Genomic DNA, 21634 nt, shown 5'->3' with positions numbered 1-21634 from the left:
GCGTGGAATCAGCCGTCTCTGTGCCAACTCCACCGCGCTGGGACACTTGTGCAGCTCAGGTCCAGGCAGTCATTTCTGAAGTTGTAGGGTATGTTTGTGCCACTATGATTTGACATCAAGTATTTTGCCTAATCTCATCATGGTTTAAACCATAATTGTAATGAATTCTGACATCATTGAATCCTCTGCATCATCAGTGATATCTATGTAATTAAAGGTAGAATTTAATCTTTAGATTTTATAAGGCTGCAACAATTACCTTTTACCCACATGAAATACTGCATCAGGCAAATCTATAATTAGTTAAAACTAAAACAAAGTGCATTTCTATTATTAACAATATTGCATAAAATCTCAGTGCCACAGCTAAAAAATCGAAGCCAAGTAACAGTTCAGGGACAGTTGCTGCTATAAAACTTTTGACCTTAGTTACCGAATGTACATGCAAACAAATAAACTAACCAGACAGAGATAGTCCCCTAGGAGCAATCATGATTTCCAAAATTCTGGGGGCTTTAAGCCAACCTGTAGAGTTGATGGAATAAAAAGTTTGCCTGTGTGTGCCAGCTCATTAATCAGTGACCTTTTTCACTAGCAGAAAGGCTGGTTTGCACATTTACACAAGGTATCCATTTTTGCATCCTCTCCTGTAGATATTGCTGACTTAAAGGCTGCAGGAGTCAGGAAGTGTTTTGTTGAGACATCATGGACAGCACTGTGTCTCTTGCAGTGATAGCTCTGTGGAAGGCTCTAATTCCACTGTGCCAGTTGTATTCTTTAGATACATCTGTCCTCTTGGACAGCTCTGGCTTCATGGTGGCTTAAAATAGTGCTATGCTATATTGTCAAATCTGGTTCAAAATGGTTTTCTTCTGCAATGTTAGAGGTCTTTGGTGATGAGCATTGTTTGTTCTGCGGGTCTCAGGTGTGCCAAGTGAGTTCTCAATATTCCTGTGTTGATTCTTCTGCTTATTGTTAGTCTCTGGCCTTTGCACATCTCACTCGGAATCCTGAGGATTAGGAATCACTCAAGTCCTTGATAAGGATTTGTATTTGTCTCCATCTTCTTGTAGTCAGCTGCAATCGTGCTCCACTGATCAGCAGAAGGTTCATTATTGAACCTTACATGTGTTTTTCATCTTCAGCATAAATTTTGCTTTGACAACGTGCTCAGCCCCAAAGCCCTTGAAGTCCTCTTTGAAACACATATTAGAGGCTTTAACTTTTTTTCCTCCTTTAATGTACTGGGGACTGTACTGGTACATACTGGGGATGGTTCAGGGTAGAGCTTTAAAAAGTGACAACTCCTTCTTGGTGTCTGTGTCCGTGAGGACAGATAGGACATGTTAAGCTTGTTCTCCAGAGATTTGTTCCCAGCTGGCATTGCCTACCAACTCTGAAATCTTTGTATCTCTTAGCCTGAGACCCCTAAGCTGAGGGAGAATCATAAATATGAGCCTCAGTTTCTTGCCATGTTCATCCTAAATATGAACCACAGTTACCTACGTGGTGCAGCTGAAATCAGAGCTGGGATGTCTCAGATGCCCCTCTTCAGAGTATGTGTTTGAATAGCTGTATAATGGGCCGATCTTATCCGTTTCAACACACACCTACCCAGAGAATATTGCAATTTGCTTACAGAAGTAGACAAAACGTTGCCATTTAAAACTCATTCACGTTGCTAAAGCATGAAGAGAGTGACTCCTTTACACAGGTTTTGGTTCAGATGCTGGGTCATTGTGAGGCACAGGCAGTAACACACACAAGTGAATGCCAGGAAACCAGCTCAGCAAAAAACATATTTAGCAGTTTACAGGTCTCCCCACGTTCAGGTGCATGGAGAATGGTCTGAGGGTGCCCAGTGGGAGGCTGCCTCTGGCTCTAGACCTCAATCACTCAGAGTGGAGTGACCTGAATCATCTCAGCAGTGAGATATGGGGTGGCTGTGGATACCTGCTGTGAGCCACAGAAAGGCACTGTAACCCCAAGTGAGGTAACACAACAGAAGAAAGCATACTACAACCTTTTTTTTTTTTATGTACAAGGGTAAATCCTATTGTTCCCTTTGCCCAGTGTTTGGGACTTCTCCTGGGAAAAAAAAAGGATGAGAAAGCTTGGGAAAATAGGCCCACATCCTTTCAGCTAGTTACCAACTCCTGTAGGCAAAGCTGGAGGAACAGTCTTTGTTCTGAAGTGAGAGCAAAGGGCCATTTTCTGCCCTTTACCCAATAATGTTTATTTCCTGAGGGGTAGTCTACATTAAACCTTTTCACAAGCTATTTTTGAAGCCAGTCACCTCACCAAGATTGGATACAGGAGTCCTGTGAACTAGGCTTTGAAACAGTACATTGCTATAACAAAAGGTTAAAGCATTACTCATAAAAAATGACCCTTTGCCTTCAGAAAAAGACCACACAAAGCAAACCTACATTTTGTCCACCTAGTAAGATACACACGGAGCTTACATCAATAATCCTTTAATCTTATGTGTGTCTCCACTAGCTGAGCTGTGACTTGTTTGGGCTGTATAAACTCTCCAGACCACTGGCCTTGTTTGTTTGTGTGAAATGTCTTGCACACCTACAGAGATGTATATAAAAAATAAATCCTAATCCTCGTCAAGAATCAAAGAAGGGACCAGCTGCAGGCTGTACTTTGGCTGACCCTGGTTCAAGTGAGCTACAGAGGAGGAAATAAAACCTCTGTCTATGACACTGCAGAGCAGCAAAGTGTCTCTGCTCCTGTCTTAAATGCTCTGTGTACCTGCAACGCTACAAAACCTGGAGGATTTTCCATCCCACCAGTAACAGAGGCTTCCACCTCGTTCTGCAGATCCCTGTGAGGGCTGCAGGGGTCGGTCCAAAGCCAGGAGGGCAGGCACTGGGACTGTCTCTGGCCCGAGAGGGGAAGAGAGGCAGGATGAGTCCAGGGGTGCCCCCACAACCCTACACAGTCCCAGGAATGTGAGTGTCACTTCTTTCATATGGGCATTACCTTGTTGAAGCCAAACTTCCCATATGGTCATTCCCACAGGCAGCTCTCTGTGATGCTGGAGTCTCAGGGTGACACAAGGTATGAATTTGCTCTAATTTGTCTTCACTGCCTGCCAGTCTTTGTCTGTTTTCAGTCCTTACAGGGATAGTGGATATGCACAATTTCACATGTTCCACCACAGCTGAATTTTCCATACAAATCCCCTCTTTACAACTCTCCTGTGCTCTCAAAGATGAGGAATTATGTTCTTGCCAGTTTAACCCCAGTTTAACTCATCATAATCTGAGTTTTGGAGAGAATTAATAAATCCCAGTGCATATTTCCTGGGAAGGAATTCTGGTCTGTTTTCAAGGTAATGATGCAATCTCACTGATGGAGTGAGAATAACTTTTCCTTCAGTCCATGCCTTGGGTTGCACATTAGTTATACAGAACAAGAGAAATATTCCCAAGAACACCAACAGAAGGGCAGTAATTTTCTTTCTCTCATTTTCCCACCATTCTTAAATCATCCCTGTTCTTCCTTTCAGCTTTTGAAACAGTAATACTGCTTCACTTTAAAACTTAAATCCTTCCATCAGACCTCTTCTGCAGGATGCAAGCCCGTGTTCTCTCTGCCTGCTGCACTAAAATAATGCTGTGTGTTGGTGGCAGCAGCAGCTGAGGGGGGACCAGCTGCCAGGACTGGCTGAATGAGCAGGGTGAGGAGCACCAAATCAGCACTGTTGCATTGCTACCTGAGAAGTGACTCAAGCATCCAGCTCTCTCATTTTAAAACCTCTGCTTTGCCTCCAAACAAGTGTGCAGTTAACACCTGTCCTGCACCACAGCCTTTCTAGCAAGTAGTTACACCTGTAGAGAGTTTCAAAGTTTACCAAGTTTGCTTTTCCCCTCTCTTTGACACGTTCTTCTCAGTGCCCTTGTTTTCTTCCCCCCCCCCCCCCCCCCCCCCCCCAGATAGGGGACAATTCAACACAGGTCTCCTAAGGCTGCATCCAAAATGCCACAGATCTTTCAAGATCTGCATGGACAATGCATCTTCAGACAAACTGACTTTATTTTTTAAAATGGAAATTCTTGCTCTGAAGCTGCTCCTCAAAAACTTAAGGCAGTGGTTATATGGGAAAGTGAATTGTAGTCACTTTGATTAGGAAAGCCGTTCACCAGTAGTGGTTTGCACTATTTTGGTTTTTTGGGGGTTTTTTTGTGGTCTGAACACACTTGTTAAACTTTTATAATTCACTATTAAAGCTAGAAAACTGTTTTGTAAATGCATAAGCACTACATGACACCTCTTCCTATGTGCTGTGGGTTATTAGGGCCCTTGTTGGATGACTTTGTTTTCTTTACTGTTTCTTAATCTGATCTGTGGACTGGCTCTGACTTTAGGATGAGAATTCACAGTTGAAACTCATTTAGAAATTAAATGTAACTTTATAGTCATTTTGTATAAAATGCTGCCTGTGGTATCTTTTGAAGTTGAGCCTTCTGGGGCTAACCTAAACCACCTTTTAAAGGACCTAATCAGATTGTGCCTTAGCTAAGGCACAAATTCCCCTTTTAAACTGAAGTTTTAATTGACCTGGTACAGCTTTGTGTGTAGAGGACTACAAAATAAAAGTACAAGACAGGATGTCTGCTACTGCTCTATGCATACCATCAGTGGTAGTTTGGATTGCAGGAGAATAGTTTTGAAAAGCATGTCTGATTTTTACTTTTAATCCTCTTATATATTGCTTTGTCCCTTTATATGCCCATCCAAGCTAATGACCAAGAGGCACAACAAGGACTTTGGATAGGTCCCTGGGAATGTGTAATGCAAAATGTATCAGTGACAGATGAGCACTGAACAATCAAATTAATTTGCCCAACCTCTAAAAACTGAAATCTGCAAATCTAATTTCCTGTAGAATTTTTCACTATTGTTTACAGCTGTACTGTAAAGCATATATGGATGTACAACAAGAGAGTCATCTGGCCATAAATGCAGTTGATTGTTTGGCTCGGGAGTGTAATAAAACTGTCAGCCAAACTCTGCCATTGAACACCAAGTTATCTGTACTTATGACAGGAGCTTGTCAGTGATTTCCAGGAAAAATTCCTGGAGGTCTAATAATTGTAAAAATACTGAAAGACAATTTTCCCCCTCGTTATGAGTCAGAAATGGGTTGTGTATTAGGGGGCTACAGTCAAACTACATGTGCTTGAACTGCACAGAACTGCCCCTCTGCTATGCATACTGCTTGCCTTGCCATCCCATCCCATCCCATTCCATCCCATCCCATCCTATCCCATCTCTTCTGTGGATCTAATCTTTGGAAGTGTGAGTCTTGTTTGCAAAAGCAATTTAAATGATCAAGTGCCTAGGAGTACCCCAAACTACCAGAAGAAATATTTCTTGCCCTGAGACCTCATGAGTACCTGTAGCAAATTTTCATCAGGAAAGGTAGGAGTATTCTCTAGAGCTTAGTCCCAGCAAAAGAGGCAACAGGCACTCAAGATACTAGACAAGGAAATTTGAATTTATTTTATTTATTTGTACTTATTTTCTTTTTGTCTACTTCTGATTGCCTCTTAAAAATTTAAGGGCATCATTTAGAAAGATTTTAGAAGTACCAGTGTTAGAAGTATCAGTGTTAGAAGTACCAGTTAACAGTCATTGCTGTTTTCACATGTTTCTCAATGAATCCTCAAAACCTCTTCATACTATTCACTCAGCCTCTGAAAAATAAGATTTTAAACTTGACCAAAGAGCTTATGAAGGAAGCAAATGCCTTCAAAGAGGCTGAGCCCGGAAGTGTCAGCTGTGATTCATTAGTGTCGTAGAGACACATAATCGAGCTGATGAGGACAGGGAAAGTTTCCATAGCAGAAACAGTACTAAAAATGAGAGGCAAGAGTTGTCATCATCGTTTGAAATTATGTGTGTTCGAAACAGACACGACCCCTAAGCTGGTCACTATTATTTTCTAGACCCATTGCAGTGCTCGAGGCATTGTGCGACTCACAAAGCCCCTCAGCCATCTCTTTCCCTTCAATTTTTCTGTCATTGTGGAATTTAAATAACTTGTTCTTCTCAGACAATAGATTTGTCTTTCTTCCACCAATACTGTATTTATTATAAGTGACATTTCTGCTTAAACAGAAGGGTTTTGATTCAAAAAGGGCAGCAGTCAAGTTTTCTTTACCACATGTCTTGGTTTAGGAATGGTACTCCCCAATTTATTGCTCCCTCTGAGATTCTCCAAACCATGTGACACTCTCTCACTTCCCCTTCCTCACCTCACAACAAGTAAAGATCATGGGTTGAGATAAGAGCGATTTACTGGAAACAGCAATGAGATAGATGAAAACTAACAATAACAGCAACAATATTAACAAAGGGTACAAGAAAAGAAACGTTGTTACTCACTGTGGAAACCCCTGAAAATAGACAGTATCCACCCAGACCCTCCCTCTGCTCCGCTCGCCTGGCTTGTTCTGGTGGAAGGAACCCCTTCCCCCCCAGAGAGACCCTCTTCCCTTGCCCTCAGCGATGATGTGAGGTGGTATAGAACCCTGTGTCCTGGCTACTGTAAAAAATTAACCCTGTCCTGGCCAGAACCAGGACAGCAGACAGAGTAGAATTTCTTTTAAAGAATTAAACTGACTAAATTTTGGATGTTTGTGCAACAGACAGATTTGCGTTGCTTGCATTCAGAGGAAATTTAGTAATTTTAGGAACAAAGAAGTTTAAATCAATCAATCTATCTATCCATCTATCTGTCTGTCTATCTATCTGTTTATCTATTATTTTTCTAAGTTGCAAAGGATTTTCTAACCACAGCAGGATGGCCACAGCCTTTAAGACTAGCTTTGGCTGCAGGAACAAGGTACAGAGTTTAGTGGCAGGCTCTTAAAGAACATGCTCCTCAATCTGGAAGTGTTAATCTTACTTGAGATACACTGGTGAGTCAGCTGGGAGCTACTCAAAGGTTTTTTTCAGTGCTAATTGCACATATTCTCTTGATGTAGTTTCCAGCAAGGAAACAGTTGGAAACCTTTTGTTGAGTCGGGCATTGTGTTGAACTGAGTTAAAGTCAAGCCAGCGTTTCACTATCTCTGTGTTGGCTGATGGACAGGGATGGAGAAATGGCAGCATGTGCTTTACAGCCAGCAGCCCGTGGTTCACACCCCAAAAGCTGTAGATCACCCATGTTTCTGTTTGAGACAAGCCCCAGCAAATTCAGGCTTGCAGGATTTCTTTGTACGGTTTGCAGTTCCAACCTGCTGAGTCCTGTTTGGGTGTTCAGGCTCATGTGAACTAGGAAGTGTCGAACTGATGTCAAAACAAAAAGAAAAAAAAAATCATTTGGAATCTGATCCAAAGTCTACTGAAGCCAAGCCTAGAGCCTCATGACTTCAAACAGCCTTTTGGTCAGGTATGTCTTCTGTAGCAAAACCTCCCCTGTGTGCCTGAATGCATTTCCCTCACCTAAGATGAGTAGGAAAGATCTTCCCAGGGCAGCTCCTGAGCTGTGAAGGAATGTAGTGGATTTGCCCTTTTCTCTTGATTTTGTGGTGACCAGCATCCTAGAGGAACATGTCAGAAACAACCTGTTAAAACAGGCTGAAGGCACCTGAACACGATGCTACCTGGAAGAGCAAGTTGAGAGCAAGACCCTAAAGTCTCCAGAACTGGTAGCAAAATGCTACCTAGACACAGGGCAAACATCACAGGGACAGACACCTTCTCTAACAAGTGTGGAGTGAAGGTGCTGGCTCCAGCTTTCCATCAAGAATTGGAGCAATTGTGGTGTATGACAGTGTGGAGGAGTATTTGAAAAGGGGGTCAATGCAGCTCCTCCGAGGGGGATGGTGTAAAAGTTTAGGTACTTGGGACTTATCCTCATTTCTTAAGCCTTTTACTTTTAAGCATGCCTGTTGGTGAATGCTCTGAACTAGTTATCTTGGGAGAGGTTGGTGCCTGTCCCCCCTTCCCCTCCAACAGTGCAGCTCTGCACTGCAGGCCTGGGGCTGAGTTCTGCACTCTGGTCCCGTATGAAACACTCTGCTCCGGAGGTTTGCGGTGCAGTGACTTGAGCAATCCCGGCTGTGTGTGACTTGTCACACGGCACTGTGCAGTACAGTTATGAATTTTCTCCTCCATCATGCAAAATGTGCTAGATCTGCCACCAGAATTCAGTGTCCTCAGGCTCGCTGATGCTGAGGGACAATTCTTGAGGCGTAAATGTATTACATGAGAAAAAGGGTTTTGCCTCCAACAGTACTTCAAAGACATTTTTCATGTATTTAATTTACTGCCAGGATACATGGGAACACCTGTTACATATATTGAATGCAGGAGCTTTCTCCAGAAATAGGATTTTTCTCTACTGCCTTTTTCAGCATCTCAAAATAAAATTATTATTTTTGTATCTGCATGTCTGTTTTCAAGAGACTGATCATACTGCACTGGAGAAGAGATTTAAATGAAATTGTATATTGATTTGCTTCTTGCTGTTTAAAATGACAGGTTAATTTAATCAAATATGATTAGAGGAGAGCAGTGAGTATTTCTGTATAGTCTTTGTCAGTTGATTATGAAGCGTTAATGTTTGTTGCCTTGCTTCTCTCCGATCTGCAAAGAGAAGGTTAGGAAATATCTTTGGTCTCATCTTTCCTGTTATGATAAATAACTGATCTGTGGTCAGAGCTGTAAAGTTCATAACCTACCCAGAAAAAACTTAGGAACAAGCCACTGCTGCTGCAACATTATGTAAAGTGGAAAACCTATTTTCCTGGGGAGGGGTGCTGCTTAAAGATGATTTCACAAAAGAGGAAGTTCTTGCTGTTTATCCTGCTTGATCCAAATGTGCAACATTTCCTGTGGCCAGATCTGCAGTAAAATCAAAGGGGGTAGCCATTTGCTGTGGTCTATTGCTTCCTATAGCATACTCTTATGAGAGAGGAAGAAAATTACCTTTTGTTATAAAACTACCCCAACCTTCCTTTCCTGATTAATCAATTTAAAAGAATGATGCATTGGTAATAACCCCACAATGTCCAACTGATAATCTGTTTTTCACATCTCTCTGGCAGAACCACTGTCTATTTTAAGGTGACAGAAAGCAGTTTTACGTATTTTGCAAGATAGAATTTATCCTCCAGACTTTGCAAACGTGGGGGGTAGACAGCAGATAAAATCTCTGCTTGCAGGAGGTCATCAAGTGTTTGATTGTGGAAAATGGCTAAATCTCGGGGTTTAGAAAATCAACGTGACAACTTAGAAATTAAGGCCCTTGTTAATAATCAACACGTACGACCAAACCTTGCAGCTCTGGCACAGGATTATCATCACTACTGAACTTGGGAATTTTGCACGTTCAGGTACTGTGCTACCTTAATTTCTCTGCATTTCCATTGTCCTGGAAGGAGCCTGGGGACTCTACGGTAGGCAGTTTATAAAAACAGAGCAGGAAAGAAAGCCAGGCAGGCAGGCTTGAGGCCTTCCATCATCGCACGCAGACAGACACAAATGCCAGCACCCCACTGGCACAGGTTGTGTCATCCCTGGCCAAAGGTTAGTGCATTGACTAACACTGAGAACATTCTCAGGCCCGAGAGTACACACATTCCTCACCCAGGCTGCTGGAGGGACTTCATTTAGCTGCACACAAATATTTGCCAGTTACTTAGAGAAAGTCTGCTGCAGATGAAGAAGCTCCACGGTCTTTCAGGAGTGCACACAGTGCTACCACACCCACACGAAGTTATATTACGAGAAAATTAGCTAGGTTACAAGGTCAAACACTGAGCAGATAGCAAATGCCATAATTAAGATTACCTGCACGACTTTGTTTCAAGTGCCTGGTGTATCTGAGTAGAATTACAGTGTTTAATTGCACCCTATGCAATTTTTCTGTGATGGTTCCAGCCTGGGCTAAGCAGTGTTTGACAAGCTTGGAAAATGCAGAGTGCTCTCTAAATGGACTTACTGAAACACCTCTGCAGAGTTTTCCAGGGACACAAACCATGCTCAGTGCAGCAGAGAACTGGCTTTCTCCTTTGTTTAGGACTGAGGTAGGTGCCTGACGAGGAGGAGTTCCTTGAAAAAGTCTATGTGTGTGCACCCACAGCCATGTGCTGGGAATGCAGTTCTTCCCGTTTTCTTAGGCACTGAGGTAACTATTCCTCCTGGATCCTGAGGTCTGGTGACTGGCACCCCCTAAGTACTGAAATGATTGATGAAATCTGTTGCCAGCCAGAGTTCTGGGTGGGTAACACAGGAGACAGAGGCAGGATTCCTGGATTCTGCTTGAGTCTGACTCAGTGTGTGATCTTCAACAGCAAATGTAAGTCAAATCAGGGCATGCTCTGATCTGTCACGGAAGGCAGTTATGGGATTAATGAATGTTTGTCAAAGCTGGCTTAGTCAATACTGCAAAACACAGGCACAAGTAACGCTGGGGTGCTGGGTCCCATTTTACCAGGCTGACAGAATTAACAAGGATGCTGCAGTGCAAGGCAATGCTGTTATTAGTCTACTGAGAATATTTGTTCCTTCTCAGTACAGGGCTTTTGATGGTGTTTTCTGCCCTCCCTTTCAGTTAATTGGCCACTGCCATCCATAGTCACCTGAAATCATTCATGGAACCCACACACCATTTCAGCTGCATCCCTCAGAGTTTCCCTGTCCTTGCACTGGGTCTGCACCCCTGCTCCACATTTCACTTAGTGTAGGACAGACCAAATAATCCGAGGACAGAAATATGTGCACATGCACCAGCTACTGGTTCCAATTCCTTTGGGACAGGTCAGATTTACTGAAGAGCTTACAGGACTTGAACCACATTTCTGACATTTCCTGGGGCATCAGACTGGCTGCCGCTGTGCAGAACAATGGGGCAATCAGCGCGGGCACAGGGGGCTGTCTGATCCGCCGGCGGGAGCGGCTGCTGCTTGTGGTCACTGATTCTTTGGGAGAGCACCAGACACGCAGAGCAGCCCCGCACTGGGAGCTGCCTCCGAGCTCCTCCAGGAATGGTCCTGCAGCACCCAGGGAAGGTAGCAGTGCTGTTTTCATCCTTGGGATCCTCAAGAGTTCCAAGGAGGGGAAAATAAAAGAAAATGCTCTTTATAGGATACTGGTACTGGAACAGTCTGAAAGTCAGAATTTAGGGATGAAATGAGAGTGCAGAGCATCCTATAGTTGGCTTGTGTGCATCACTGGCTCCCAAAATCAGGGTGTCAACTTCCTGCCCAGAAATCAATATTCTCATTCTGAAACTGTCAGAATGCTGAAAGCAAGAATCCCAAATCTGAGACAACTGAAAAGTGGTTATGTTTCACAAATTATCAAAGAAAAATGCATTTGAGTTTCATTGAGATATTGATTCTTTATATTTTAAAATATTTCTTATATAGCTTTCCCTCCCATCCCCCTTTGGTAAAATGTTTTCAAATAAAAATAAATCATTTAATTCCACAAATGTTAGCATGCGAGTTTTGAAATATTAAGACATTGAAATATGTTAGAAGTCATGAAAAGTTATGTAACGTATTCTTATAATCAAAACTAGTCCAGAACTTAATCTGGTATCCATATGAATCACAGTAAAACTGTGTGCTGTTTCTCTGTCTTCCTCCCTCACTGTTTTTGTTGAAAAGCTGTTCACCACAATAATTTTGGTACCTATTTTACGGTAGCTAACTTATCAGTTGGAAGTTAGTCAGAGATTAGGAAACATTGTGAAGTTATCAAAAAACTGGCATGTTAGGACGAAATCAGTTATCTTTAGCCTCACAGGACAGAAAGAGGAAATGTAATTGCAAAACTAAACTGTGTTTTAAAGTCATTTTCACTTAGAAAGCCCTTCAGATAATTCTATAATTAACATGAGACATGCAACGGAGGGAAAAATACCTGACACAAGAGGAACTCGGTGCGTGTTTTCATTCACAAGTGGGATTTGGCTGCCGTGGCAGAGCAAGCTGCTGAAACAAGAACTCCTGTGAGTAACAAGCCATAGTTTACAGTATCTTGGGGCAGCAGACACCTGGACCTCGGCTCAGTGACAGGGCTCAAACAGCTGCTTGTGCTCATGGCTGCATGGCACACGTGGTGGGGCAGGAGCAAACTGAAGGCACCAAATGCCAGGCAACACTTACTCCAGTCAGGCAATTGACTGCATTTGCCTGATTCTCAAAATACCTTTCAACACAATTCCTGCTTCAGTCAGATCACTGAATTCAAACCAGTTCGGTTTATCACGTGTTGATGTTTATGTAGTACCTGTCATCACTCACTTAAATGGATAAGAATATGGATAGAGATTAGCTCCTGCTCTGCATTTTGTCTTGAAATATAAACAGTTTTTTTAACTACTAATTCCTGAAGTGTGACACTTTGTTAAAGATCTACCTAAGTTGTAACAATAGTTACTGGTGCTTAGTTCAGGATTGATTTTCTCCATCATTATTTATACAATGAGCAGTGTTTCAGTGATTTCATCTCTGCTGAGGAAATTTAATTAAGAATTCAAGTGTTCAAAATCCAGGTTCTAATGCTGAATTGTGTACATAAGAGATCACAAAAGATGGGTTCCTGATTCTTTAACAAGGTGAGAAAACCACACTGGATTTCCTTTGTCAGTCAAGATCAGTTCTTCAGAAATTGCCTACCTATGGTTTTTGAGTAGAAATCTGCTGTTCGGTTAAATTGTTGTGGGAAAATTTCTGTCTTTGTAGAAAACATATTTTTACTGGGGGAAGGGAGGGAAGAGAAAATCTATAAATTGAAAGTAATTATTTTACCTGAAGGATGATAAAAATAATTTTCAATCTTACTACCCATAATATGAACTTGGACTAAAGGATGTGCTAATGGATATGAGATGAAGACTGAGCAGTTCTGGGAAGGGGACAGTTTAGTAGCACCACTGTGAGCAAGAGATGATACACGAGGTTGTATCACACCAATGTAGGGGCTGAGATTTCTGGAGCCAGATGCCTTAATAAAGGCTTCTGATCCCTGGGCTGTGAAGAATGTGTATAAATGCCCAGTTCAGGATTCAGATCATCACCCTAAACTCACGGATTTGGGTTTCAGAGCTGCAGCTGTAATCAGGCAACCAGAGAGCCAGAGCCATCCTTTTGAACCATGTCTGGACAATGCCCCTGTTTTCCATCTCCTGGAGGAGATGGAAAAATGTTGGTGGGTAAAACCTTCAAGTCTATTTTCCAGCTTCTGCAGTCAACTGTGTCTTCTAATCCTACTCACAAGTGAGATGATTTTTTTCCTTCCCTCTTTTCTTGCTAGAATCCTGTTACAGCTCTCATCCTCTCATGAGCAGAATTTTCCTTCGCTTTCTAGCCTAAATGTATTAATGGATACTTTATACCTGCATTTATTTAGCTCTCTTTTGGTTTTGACAACTCTTGTAGTATCTCCCCATCAGAGTGCCAACAAGGAGCAGTAGCTGTAATTTTAGCTGGGGGAGGGGGGAAAGAAAAAAGAAAACTGTGTTGGGGAAAGAGTATAATTAAAACCCAGGCCATTTTCTCCTCCTCACCACCAAGCTTCAGCCATTCAAAAAGTGCCATCAGCTCTGCTGGCTACACCATCTCCAACTCTCTAGCAGTAATGGGGGTCCGGGTTTGCTGAGGAGGTGATAATTCCTGCTTGTGAAAAATTCCAGTGCAAGGAGGGGGCACTCTCAAATAGTCTCCTCTTAAACGACTTGTGTCAATAAATCCCAAGCAGCAAATGCCAACTCCATCGCACTGTGGCTGCATTTGCTCCTGCTGGAGCACTGCTCGTGCTGCCAGAGCTCTCGGAGGAAGGGCAGCGTTTGCTGCTGCATCAGCCATCCTTCCAGAGCCCTTCACCAGCACATCCTCCCGTTCAAACACTGACGAGCCGTGTTTCAAACTTAACAGAAAGCAGATGTTGTGTGTTCCTTGTATAACCACACAGCTGAAAAGAGGATAAAAAGTGGCCGGACAGCACCGAGCAGCAGCCACGGGAAAACACCATCCGTCCAACCTCTGCGGATCGCGCTGGATGCAGCCACTCAGAGCCGTGGATTTAGACATCTGGGAGAGGTTAACCCCCGTTCTGACTCACCCGTGGATCTCTTGAGTGATCTGTAGAGTATGCCCCTACGAGACGGGACTTGACTCCCCCGCTGAGCCACACAGGCCCCACTCCTGTTTGCCCAGCTGGCCACGGCTGGCGCGGCACCCGGGCGGCACGTGAGCACCCGCAGTGCCCGGGGCACACCTTACGTGGCACAATAAAGGTATGAGCTTTGGGCATGGCTGGTTCTGCAGAACAGATCCCTCCTAGCGTTCTGGTCACATCTAACCTTCGTGTTTTCGGTTCGTGCATTCACGTGTAGGGTCAGCGGGACAAAGTTTGTGAACGGACAAATGGTCGCAGCTCTTGTGTCAGATCTCCTGTTTGGGTGTGTGGGACTAGGCAGCCAAAATAATGGCTTGTCACCAGTAGCCATTGCTGGCAGCATCGTTACTGATCTAACATTATTGGGGAAACAGGATTTTTGATTACAAGATTTTTATTTTCCCAAAGATCAGAATTTCAAGAACAGGACTGGTTATTCAGCATTTTGTATTCAGCCAGACCAGTTGAATTTTCACTAAAGAAATAAATCCAGCTAACACTAAGCAGGGATACTTTTAAAACGTATCCAGATAACTCAAAATCCTTACCAGTCCCAAAGAGCAGATAATTTATGATTTGAAACCTCATGCTATCACCACAGGACCCAGGGAAGAAGTTCAAGGGATACATCATATTTCTTGTTAGAAGCAGTATAAAATGACTCTCTCCTCTAATGACGTTCTGATGTTTGTTACCCATCCAGATAATTTCATTGAATCTTTGCTTGAACTTGTTGACAAAGTTGTTTCAATGTCTTCCTGTAATGCTGATCGGACAAAGTCAGGGCTTATGCTAGTCAATGGTCTTTGTTCACTACTAGTAATTAACTATTTAATTCTTAATAGAAGCCTTAGGGTATCAAACCCTCAAGGTATACGCTCAGTGTAACTGCTAAATTTAAAGGTTAGAATTCCAAGAATTATCAGGGAAGTGTCAGCAGATTGATTTCCTTCAAATTTATCTTGGTAGGGGAGACTGGCAACTAATAAGATTATGATTGTTCCAAAAAACAATTATGTATTGAACATGCTGCCAATTGCTATAAATCCTGGAACTTTTCAAGAGATGGCTCCATTACTAGCAATGTTTTTGTGGAAAAATGAGAACCACAACATTGGCATTAGGAAAATCCTGGAAATTGATAAAAGCGAGCTTTTGTTTGGAGGCAGAGTATCATTTTGGTTCTCACCTCCTGAAACTGAAAGGGGCCCTGTGTGGTTTCACCCAGAGGAAGCTCAAGCCCAGCCTTGTTTATTAAAAATTTGAGCTACAATGTTATCTTCCCTGAAGAATCAGGTTCCACGCTGGCATGATTCACCCCAGATGGAGCCAAAGGGCTTGCTGCTGGCCTGACTGGGTGTAACTCCGTTTTTGATGACATAGGCAGGGAGTGAATCTGCCCCTGTCTTCCAGAGTTTCACATCCATGAGGATATAACATGCAGAAATACGTCTCAGCTGCCAGCAGCAGCCCTGGAAGCAGAGCTGAGCCTCGGGGGTGTCCCACGGGCACAACGAGGAGGGGCTGAGCGAGGGGCACAGACCGGCTCTGGGTCTGGCACCTCACTCCCTGCCTCGCTTCTCTGCTGTCAGGAAGCCCCTCTTCCTGCCTGTGGTCATTGCAGAAACGCTTTCTAGAAAGGTTTTTTGGGGGACATTCAGGAATAGTAATTAGAGAAAAATTAATTACGCTCCAGGAATACGTGAACTGCATTGCCAGTCCCTGAACACGCCTGTGACAGGACTGTCCTTGAAGCTGATGAGCTGTGAGAAGTCTCTGCATCTTCCCATTGCGTCACACATGTGCTGTATTGATTTGGAGCATGTCCTCCCACAGGCAAAAATTGTCCTTTACTTCCATGTGAGAAAGAACGCTCAGAATACAGGAAAATAAAAAAAAAAACAACCAATAAATATTCTAACGAGCCTGTTAGAACTGTGAAAAGAAATCCAAAATAGCAGAATAGTTATTCCATAAAATTCCTGGCATCTCTGGAATGACCTCATGCTTTTGTGTGCTGCAAGAGCCTACATCACTCACTTCTGGTTGTGCCTCTCAGGGTAACCTGGTTTTCTCATAACCAGTTCCAGATCAGAGAAAAATCCTGGCTCTGTTTAAGTGAATGAGAATTTTGCTACACACAGAGTCTTATCCCCAGATTTTCAAACAAGAGGAGATGAAAATTTGGCTCTTAGCTCTCCCCTGGGATTCTTGAATTAGTGGTTCAACTTCCAAAAGCTCTAACACCCACTGATTTCAATAGGAGCTGCTGGAGCTCTGTGAAAAAAAGGTTCTTCATTTCCAACACTAAATATGGATGGTGGAATCTTAAAATTAGGCTCCTATTTTTGAAAATCTTGGCCCAAACCTTTATTAATACCACACTACCATGTGTCCTGCATCTATTAGAAAACATAACATCATTCAAATCCACATCTGCTGTATTCTCTAAACATGGGAAACAAAAATGGTCTTTTAATCAGATTTAGATGAAAAACTGTCTCTGAAATAATAATAGACAGTTAGGGATAGTCCATAAATGTCTATTACCTAACTGACCAACTAATTTGCCATTAGTTAAAATATTCCCAAAGAGCACAAAGGGCAGGTGGTATGTGCATATACTGTTCCCAGAGAGCTCTGGTAATTGGAGTCATTTCAGCAATTTCCAATTTTAGAGGAAGTGACTGATCACAGGTTGTCACCTAAAGTAATTCTTAGTGACAATATTGTAGGTTTGAAACATTTTCTACTATGCCAATACCACAGAGTAACTGTGCTGTTACAAATGTGTCTGTCATGGCTGTATTTATGTTATTAACGCTGGTAGTTTTTAAAAGTGTATTACTTGGGGCAGTCTCTGCCTCCATCTGAAAAAAAAAAAAAAAAGGAAAAAACTCAAAGATAGTTTTATACGTTAATTAAATCAGCATTTAGTCAGATCTTTTCTGATATAATTTCACCAGAGCTAACCAGCAAAATAAGGCTGGCTCTGATCTGAATTTGAATGAGTAACCTGTTGGTGTAATGCTGGGAGAATTGGTATTACTAGTTCTGTAAGTGACTTGAGTCAATAGCCCCACACTGCTTTTACATTGCATTGGGCTGTTAAGGGTACTGCCTGTATTTTTTATAAAAACTATGGGACATTTTGCAGAAGAATTAGTCCAGATGTTTTAGCTGGATTTCAATTTGGCCATCCTCTGCTTATCTCTCTAGAAACAGCAAGAGTTAGGGTTGCAAAATATTTTCCATTACAATCCTTGCTTTTAGTAGGCTTCTAATTTCCTGAACTGTGTAATTCTGATTGCTGAAACTTCTTGAGTCCAGCTTCTGTTGTGCAGTGGGGTACTGCTCTGTGCTATGGTTGAGCAAGATCTCTTCAGCCACTTCTGCATGTGGGAGGGGAACTTTTTACACATTCCCCAGTATAAATTGAACCACGAATTTGAATTGTTGTGAATAGAGCTCTGGTAAAAATCTTCCTCCCCCCAGAACGGCTGAAGTGTGAAGTTTAAAACCTGGCACAAACAAGACAGCTGTGGATAAATGATGATTAGACCCAGCTCTTTGTGCCTCTCATTTTATACTTGCATGGGCAGCAACCCCGTGGACATCACAGGAGGTGTTGGTATTACAAGGTGCCTCTGAATTTAAAAGGACTGTTGGGAGTTCAGAAAGGTGAAGGAGGCAGAAGCCACCTTCAGTTTCTGCTGCCTTGTAAGCGTGTCCTCTTAATAGTAATACTGCAAAGTAGTACCAGGCCTCTGTCTCCTACATCCCTAGGAAGCAAGAGACAGGGGTAGTGAGAAGGAAACCACACAAAAGCCTTGTTGCATTGCTACATCAGCTTTCTGCATTTTATTACTGTAGGCAGGGTCTGGCTCCTCATCTGCTTTTCATCAAGGCTGAACCCTGTGGTACCCTTGTATGTTTGGGCCGTTTAAGGCTACCATAATAAAAACAATAATAAATAACAAATAAGCAACTGGAGTCTAAAGCTGTAGGATGGATTCCTTCCAGATCCTAATGGAGTGAGTGGTAAAGTCCCAGTGGAGCAGCAGAGCCCTGGCTGCCAGTCCAAAAGGCCAGACGTGTCTGCAGGACTGTCGTGGGGCACAGTGGGGCACAGTGAAGCTGCTGTGTGGGTCCTGCTCAGCAACAGGGGCTCAAATCAGGATCAGACCACTGCTCAGAGCCAGCTGCCCCACCACACCTTGTGCCCCCACTTCCTACCCATAATGAAGAGATTTTATCTCCTTGAGCTTTCTTTCATAACACTTGAACTTCTTCCATTTTCCACCTTGTCCCCGGATTGCAGGAAACTCCCAGTGTTGCTGAGGGCATTCCTTTCCATATGCTCAGTGGCTCCTACGTATTTCCAACATTTAATTGTTGTGGTATGATGCAGAGAGGAAGCATTTACAGGGCGCTGAATTTCCTTGCTGTTTTGTTGTGAATTGCATTTCAGAGTAGTGTGGCACTGTTTGAAGATGACTGTGACAACAGTCTTTGCACTGAGGTGTTGGATTTGTCTGTGTTTCAGAAATGAGATCAGTTCAGCTCAAGGGCTGTTTTCACCAGCACTGTGGCAGGAGCACCCAAGCATGGCCCAGTCCTTGCCCTGGTGCTGTGTGTCAAGCTGTGCTACGAGTCAAGCAGAGCTACAAGTGACCCAAATGAAGAGAGACCTGAAGAGTATTTGACAGACTCTTCCTTCGCTGCTCAGCCATGGTCAACAGTGCATAGTCTCCAAAATTTGGAAGATATTTGACAGGTTGAAAAACTGAAAACCAGAGGCCACACCTTTAATGCCAGTTCAGAAACGTGTGTCTGGTTACCCCTGTCTGGGAAGCTAATTCACAGAGAGCTGAAAGTATTTGGCAAAGAAACACATTTTGCCTTGGGCTTGATTTAGGAAGGGAAAAAAAGGTAATATTTCCAGTTTTTTAATCGTTCTTTGGCAGCCATGGAGCACTGCCTTACAGGATTACTATGATTATAGACTGCAGCATGCACTGCAATGAGGACTTTTGAATACCTGCCCAGTGCCTGGTTGGTGGGGCTGGTGAGGACGAGCACTGTGCTGAGCTCAGGAAGAAGTGAGTGCCACGTTTGTCTCCCAGTTTTTTCAGCTATAAAACAGACCTGCTCACATTACATCACTATGTACCTTAGTAATGTACTATCCATTATGTGACATTGTCTTTCAGATCCTGTCACCAAATTTCCCACTGATAATAGCAAGAGTGAATAAAGAAGATGAGGGATTCTTAATATATCCAGATGGGAATAGACATGCCTGTGTGAAAGATGGCTTTTCAATTTCTTCCCATTTTAGCAAGGCTGATTCCTTTTCTCACCTTTTTCCCTTTTACAGGTATGCTACTAATGGCTTTCTGCTGATAGAGTACTAGTGTATTTAAAGATAATTCTATTAGGATTCAATTGCTTATGAACAATTTCACACACACTTTTAAAATTTATTAGTTAGTACTTTAAGCAGATTATCCTATTTTAGGATTCCTGAGGAACAGGACTTTGTCACTCATCCACTAGCTTTTGAAAGGAGACTCCAGCTGATGCAACCCAAAATGGTTTTGTGTTCTGGTTGTACAATGCCTATAAAAAAATCTGGGAGGCTGGGTAGGCATTCACACGGGGCTTTGAACTGATTCCCTGTTAAAAAGAACTTACACTGTCCCCTTAACATGCCCTCAATGAACAGTCATATCAATGAAGGGCCCAGAATCTCCCAGAGACTCCCAAGGAGAACTTGTGTAGGGGAAAATGCACGTGAGTAAGATGAGTCTGACATGTAAAACCAGAAAAGGTTATGAAATGTAGTTTAGGGCCTCTGAAAGGTTTCCTCACCATGGAACCCCAAAGCAGCTCGATGCAGTAGTGTAATCGTAACAGTTGATTGGCCCTAAGCCACAGCTCTGTTCTGTTGCAATGTGCATTTTCTGCTGTTGGGACATGCCATGGTAGGAAGCTCTGACATAGCCACCAAGTAACAGCAGCACACCCGTACCAGGGTCCTGCCCGGTTTTGAACGTGGGGTAAAAATGGCTGGGAACAGAACTGGGAAACAGAATTGCCATGAGATGCAGAAGAACAGGGGCCCAGGGTGAGAGGGACCACGGCTCAGCAGAAGAGATTTTCCTTGCTGAAAAGGATAATAATGGAATATGAGTAAGACTCAGTTCAGAGGCACACAGTGTGTCCACAAGGCACTCGCAGACGAAGCGCACATTCGTGTGCCACATGCCCAATTCATCATTATTTCAAAGCCATTTCACCATTGTTTCTATTATAGCCCATTGAAATGGGTTTAGAGGAGAATTATGCATGGCATATTCATTCTTAAAATGACCTGGGGAAAGAAGAGCATTGACACATTAAAGTGAGAATATAAAGAGTGCTATGAACTCTAGGTGAGTTGGAGGGCAGCGTGGATTCCTCTTGCAATCCCTAAGCCCAACACTGGTAGAAGCGGTGTCAAATCTCATTTTTAGAATTTTTTTTTTGTCTGGGAGGATAATTGCTAAAATTAGTATACCACTGAGGTAGGCAACATTTCACCTTTCGAGCAGCACATTCTGCTTGCATGCATTAGAACTCAGGAATTACTATGTCCTACTGTTTGTGGGCTGTAGTATCATGTGTTGATGGTTGCATCCAGCCTTTCATGAAAATATCAAACTGTTTCAAAAAATACAGTTAACTTCTAGCTCACCTCACTTTTATTGCACTTCAATCAAGAGACCAATTAAAATACCATTAACCATTAGCCCAGGAAAGATATGAAAGCTCAAATTTGCAGCCTAGACTTAGCCTGACTTCCATTTTGTGGTCACCCCAAATCCTGGGTCCAAAAGCTTTGCACCTAAGATGGAGATTAGTGTCAGTAAAGTTGCTGTAAAGATGCAGAAGTGAATAATCTCCTCTCTAGAAATAAGGACTGAAACATATTTAGGAACAATGCCTCTGTATGCCTTCTACATATTTGGTGAACACTGGGCTACCAGACTGTTAATCAGGGGTGGTTCTGGAACAGTTGATTTACTTAAAGCATGACACTTACTAATGCAATGCAGATCTCTTCTAAGGCATGTGATGTTTTCCAGAGCTGTTGAACTGCTGTAATTTCTCAATTAAATCAGAGAGATGCCGGACCTAACATTAATTTCCAGCACTATATAGGCATATCTCAATACAGGCTTTAATTAATGCTGAATTAATCACCAAGTGCTTTGTGTTTTCGTTAACCTCTACGCACCACACTTTGATAGTCGGACGGGAAGTGTTCGACTTTGTTTCTCGGCAATACTGTGTATTCAGTTTTTATTGTCTGTGATAAAAGCAGCTCAGCCTCATTATTATCCCAGGATTTGGGTGACAGTAGAGAATGCATCACAGCAAAGCTAAAGCCTAGCTGAGAGCAATTTTACTATTACAGGCACAATTACTGTCC

Source organism: Pipra filicauda, unplaced genomic scaffold (assembly GCF_003945595.2).
Source record: "Pipra filicauda isolate LSUMZ 115617 unplaced genomic scaffold, ASM394559v2 scaffold296_size2174093_pilon, whole genome shotgun sequence".
Taxonomy (NCBI): Eukaryota; Metazoa; Chordata; class Aves; order Passeriformes; family Pipridae; genus Pipra; species Pipra filicauda.
The sequence above is the reverse complement of the archived record's forward strand: the minus strand, read 5'-3'. Positions refer to the sequence as shown.